The 5,000-nt window shown below is 39.7% G+C and overlaps 1 protein-coding gene across 5 annotated transcripts in view; it reads left to right on the plus strand.

The window, feature by feature from the left end:
* Positions 1-5,000, plus strand: part of LOC137996850 (chymotrypsinogen A-like) — a 30,748-nt gene that overhangs the window by 165 nt on the left and 25,583 nt on the right. For 2 of the 5 annotated variants that reach the window (XM_068842466.1, XM_068842465.1), the window contains exon 1: positions 1,056-1,180. The exons of 1 other annotated variant lie outside the window; for it this stretch is intronic. The gene's annotated coding sequence lies outside the window, so the exon portion shown is untranslated. Of the gene's footprint in view, positions 1-1,022; positions 1,181-2,319; positions 2,362-5,000 lie in introns of those variants that run through there. 2 more of the 5 variants (XM_068842463.1, XM_068842461.1) reach the window with 2 other exon arrangements.

Here is a 5,000-nt window from a genome sequence, read left to right on the forward strand (position 1 = left end):
CATGCAAGTTGTGAATCGCATCGAGAAAAAAATACTTGTTTTTTGCTTAATTCTCGCTTTACATTAACAATTCCCCCTCGCTCCCACCCCCCCCCCCCCCACCCCTCCATCCCAAATAGCGGATTTGTTTGACTAGTTTTCAAGCGGTAAGATTCAAATATAGACTATTTTCATAAGCCTTTCTAGCCTCTCTACGACGAGAAATTTCAAAAGAAATTTGTTTCAAAATGAGTGCAGTAGGTCTAATTAACATAAAGACAAAAGAATGTAAAAGTGGTCGCCATTAATTTATGAAAGTAGTCTATACCACTTAAGTGATCTGAAGTATATATGATTTGTATATGGAATGAATTGTAAACTGAATGTGACACATAATACGTGAATTGGTATTCTGCACTTATATTATAGAATGGCCATGCTGTAATTTGGATATAAGATACCAATTAGAATAACACCTAAATTGTATCGCGAATAGGCCTTTTGCAGCAAACGATCACATGGTACAAAATCCGCCATGCTGGAGGGCAAGCTCATTATTATTCCTCCACTGGGACATTAAAACAAAGCCGACTTGCCTAGTGGCAAGCCGACTTCCTTAGTGGGGGAATAATAATGAGCTTTCCCTCCAGCATGGTGGATTTTGTACCGTGCGATCGTTTGTTGCAAAAGGCCTATTGGATACGTATTCGCGAATGATATACCGCGACGTATACACCTAAATACTGCGTTTCGGTTGCCTTTTACCCTTGCGAATCATTAATTAAAGTTAAAACTATTATTGTTAAAGACATTCGCATTATTAATCTAAGACGATACGTTACATCGTATCCCAAAACTTACATTATCATTTCCAAACTTTGAGAACGAAGAACTTTTTTAGTGATTCCATAAATCTCACTAAGCCGTCATTTCTCCCCTTTGACACTTTACTAATAGGATAATGTCACGTTTCAGTATGTTTCAATACCCAGGGGCATTTATAATTAGTTTCGACGCTACAGGATGAGGGCGCATTGGAATTTCTGAGGGATTATATTTCTGGGCGAATGACGGCGCACTGGTATATATCATTGTTAAGGTGGTATACTAAAAACTGCTAAAAAAGACAAGGCACATTCTACATAAAAATAACACAGATTAACTCGACTCATCCAGAAACGAAAAAGGACAACCACAAGAGGTATGCGATAACATATAGATGTAGCCAAGCCTAAAAGCGGAGCTCCCGTTTCTAGCCCCCAAAAACAATATAAAGAAATAATTTTGCTTCTGCATACAGTACAAAATTAATCGCCATTGGTGTATACAGTTGACAGTGATCAAACACCTCTGAGCTGACAGCAGTAAACAAACAAGCCTTGCAAACAATAACCAACAATTTTAAGAATTAACAACCAAAACTGAAATTACATGCACAGTAATCTCTTTCACAACATTTTCCGTTTGACTTATAATCTTTACACCCTCTCTCCGTTCAGTTTAGAACAAATTAAAGTCAAGCTAAGGCGTTGTAATTTGCGCACTCGACTGCAATTTCACAGTGAGGCAAAGCAGCTCACGACTGCACATCCATTTCACACAAAAAGCTTATAAATCGACAGGTATTAATTGAGTGTGGACAGTCGCCACAATTCTCACAAGGATGCAGACTGCTTGGCTGACATACTAAAAACACTGGCCACTTTGGTTTAGAGCTAACGAGCTCTCCTTATATCTCAAAAAAAAAAAAAGAAAAAAAACTAAATTTATGGTATTTGAGCCAATCATAAACGCACGAGTGGTATTCAGTTTTTAATCAATGGCCAAAATCTTGATGTCACAGCCAGTTTTCTTGGGAGTAATCGTACATGAAATTGGAAATCCGAAATCTCACACGTGGCCAACAAAGTTCTGTTGGAATAATTTCTGTTGGAATAATTCGTAAACGTAGTTTCAGTCTACTTGTAAAAAAAAATATTTGCCAACCCTTTCTTTCGTTTATCCTTACTTTTTCTATTGCAATTTAGTTTGGGCGTCGACTTATAAAAGTAACCATGCTCGTCTTGTAATTCTACAGAAGCGATTCGTGAAGAGTATAGTTAAAACCCAATTCTATGCGCGTACTGATATAATCTTTTAAAACCTTAGTGTTTTAAAATTTCATGACATACACCTTTTGCAACTAGGTTTATTCATCTACTACAGTACTATCAAAAGCTTTTTATGTTTATCAGATATTTTTCTGCAGGATCTAGTGGCTTGTACTATTCTTCCTTTCTATCTATTTTAAGCATTTTCATTTCGCACTAGGTTCCATTTTTGCATAACTTTCTCTTTCAGATTATCTTCGTTTCTCGGCAAGTGCTTTTCTCTGCACATTAGGTTCGTGCTTTCTTAATACCTTGATTGACAAATTATGTAACATTTTCGAAATCTGATGCTGTATGCTACCTCTAAATCAATAAAAGCTTTAAGAAGGAAGTTGTCATTGACCGTGACAATTTGAAATTTATCTAGTGTTTTATCACTGTGGAATATTGTTCAGTAGTATTTAGTGCTTTTAGTCTTAGAATTGCGCTAAAATATGCAACTTGCGCCGTAATTTGAGAAACATATTATAAATCCAGTATTACCACTTGAGTTATCCAAAATAAAGTTTTGGAGGAGCAGTTTGCTACTGCTGGATGCACAACTAAATCTGCCTTCTTTCTGTGCTGTAAAGACAATATCAACAGTTGCATCATATATTTGAAGTTTGTTTGGAAATTTGCTTAAACATAGATTTTTACCAGGACACGTAGATTGTTTCTGGTAAAACTAATTTCCATGGTCAATAATTGCATCTAGAGTTTGTGAATTTCATTAAGTGCACGCGCCTTAATCACTGAAAAACAAATGCTATAAAATGATAAAGCTCAAATGCGTCTTATAAAAGACTCATTGTTTCTTGCTGAAATATGCGCCATTACTCTACCATCATCAGCAAGTTCTGATTGTGCGGTTTCACCGTACTCATCGACTAAGGAGAAAACTTAACCTTTGTTACATATTAAAGTGATTATCCTCCTTTTGTAGCCTTGTTATGTGAACACCTATCAGCTCAAACAAGGTATTTGAATTTTCATACAGGTTTTGCAAATAAAATGACGTCGTGTATACTTTGCGCTTCTCAACAATACACCTGTACGTTCCTTGAGAATGGGGCGTACCAAATGCATCTCTAGCATGTGAATCAAATATTTTAAATTACTATCTGGAGTACAGTACATAGAAACAGTACTACATTCAGTTTTTAAAAGAAATGATTGGTAGTGTTGCCTCACTTATGTTAGCAAAGTATCAACCAAAACCATACACTCAGAAACTCAAATCATTGTTCATGATGTTCACCAAGTCCTTTGATCAGCTAATACTATTCCTGTAATTATAGATCAGTGAAGTAAGAGATGACTATAAGAAATGTTGGACACTGACTTATTTGAACGTCAAACGACTTTCTCAAAAAACTTGGTAAAGACGTTTCGACCGAAAACCTTCGGTCATCCTCGGTTTGAGCGCCGGCGAATTCTAGGGTATTTGGTTTTATCCGGTAACTGAGGCGTCGCAAGAGTCAAAGACAGATCCAGGTAACATCACACAGTGCCCGTCAAGTCTTTTAGAATAGGCATTAGCAGCTTTATCTAGGAGTCTTTCTTGTTCAGGCTGCCGCTTGTGCCTTTCACAGTCCAAATGGCGCTGTAATGAAGAGTTCCTTAGAACACACGCACACATCCCTCTTCTGGAAAAGAGAAGAGCGCATCAGTTTGCTTGTCAGTCTTATCTTCAGGGAGGACTGCTGTCTCTTCTTGAGAGTTTTCTACCTTCGGTGGTTTACTTCTCTTCACTGACCTAAAATCCTGTCTACATCGGTCCACGTCCTCAGGCAAATGGGGTAGCTCTTGGGGAACTTGGAGGTTTTTCCACGAAATGAGCTTCCCAGGACCTATGGCATACGTCCTCCACAGCCGGATCTCCTCTCCTTCATACGCCACATTAGAGATCAGACTTATTCCCTTTATTTTTACTTTAGGCTCTCTATTGAAGGATGGTGGCCCGGAGACGCACACTGCCGTCGCTGGCACTCCACCAGAAGATAGAATAGCTTGCTTCATGTGTTGAGGGTTTTCTATGTCGTTGATACTTGCAGCTTTTCTATCACATGCGTCCTTCCCGCCTTGAGGGTCTGAGAAGTCAAGGCGCCTCACAAACACTCCATGAGCTTTGCCAACCGCTCGTGGGCAGGCTACAGTTGTACCACAATGGTAGCAGCCTGCATTATCCTGGCGATAGTATACAGACTGCAAGCCGGGCATGACCTCCTTTAACTGGGCCACGACATCAGATATGATAGCTAGGACTGGACAGCTGTCTTGAGAAGATGTCTTGAAGACGTGTACAGATGTCAGCACCTCCAGAGAACATTCCTCTCGGCCTCGTCTTGTGGCGACTGTTATATGCCAAGGGATCCCTCTCTTGGTAAACCAATCGGTTTGGGTCTCTCTGTATTTCCTAGGCAAGTATTTAATTGCCCAGCCCTGTACCAAGAGGACGGTAGTCTCGTCAAGGCTTTCTAGTACCTTGATTCGGGCCACATCCTGGTTTACAGATCTGATTAAATGAGCTTTCCACGCTAAAATATTAGCTTTCGATTGTTTTACCTGGAACATGATTTCGTCTGCGTCATCTCCAAGTGTTACTGTTTGGTCGTTCGCGCTATTCTCAATTTCCGATATGACGTTCCGGAACTTATCACATCTGTGGCAAACACCAAGGTGGCTGTGGTCACAGGTAGACCGGTAATCTGGGTCACGGGAGTCACTAATGGCAAAGGTTCTGCAGTGGTCTGCAATCACCGACTTTTGTGATACATGATCCTGGAAACAAAAAAGGCATGCAGGTTTCCAATTTCGTAGCTTTTCCGGTAAACCGTAGAAAACCCGAAGTCCCAGACTCGAACCCAGTTGCGCTTAAGACTTTTGGAG

This window comes from Montipora foliosa, chromosome 3, assembly GCF_036669935.1.
Source record: "Montipora foliosa isolate CH-2021 chromosome 3, ASM3666993v2, whole genome shotgun sequence".
Classification (NCBI taxonomy): Eukaryota; Metazoa; Cnidaria; class Anthozoa; order Scleractinia; family Acroporidae; genus Montipora; species Montipora foliosa.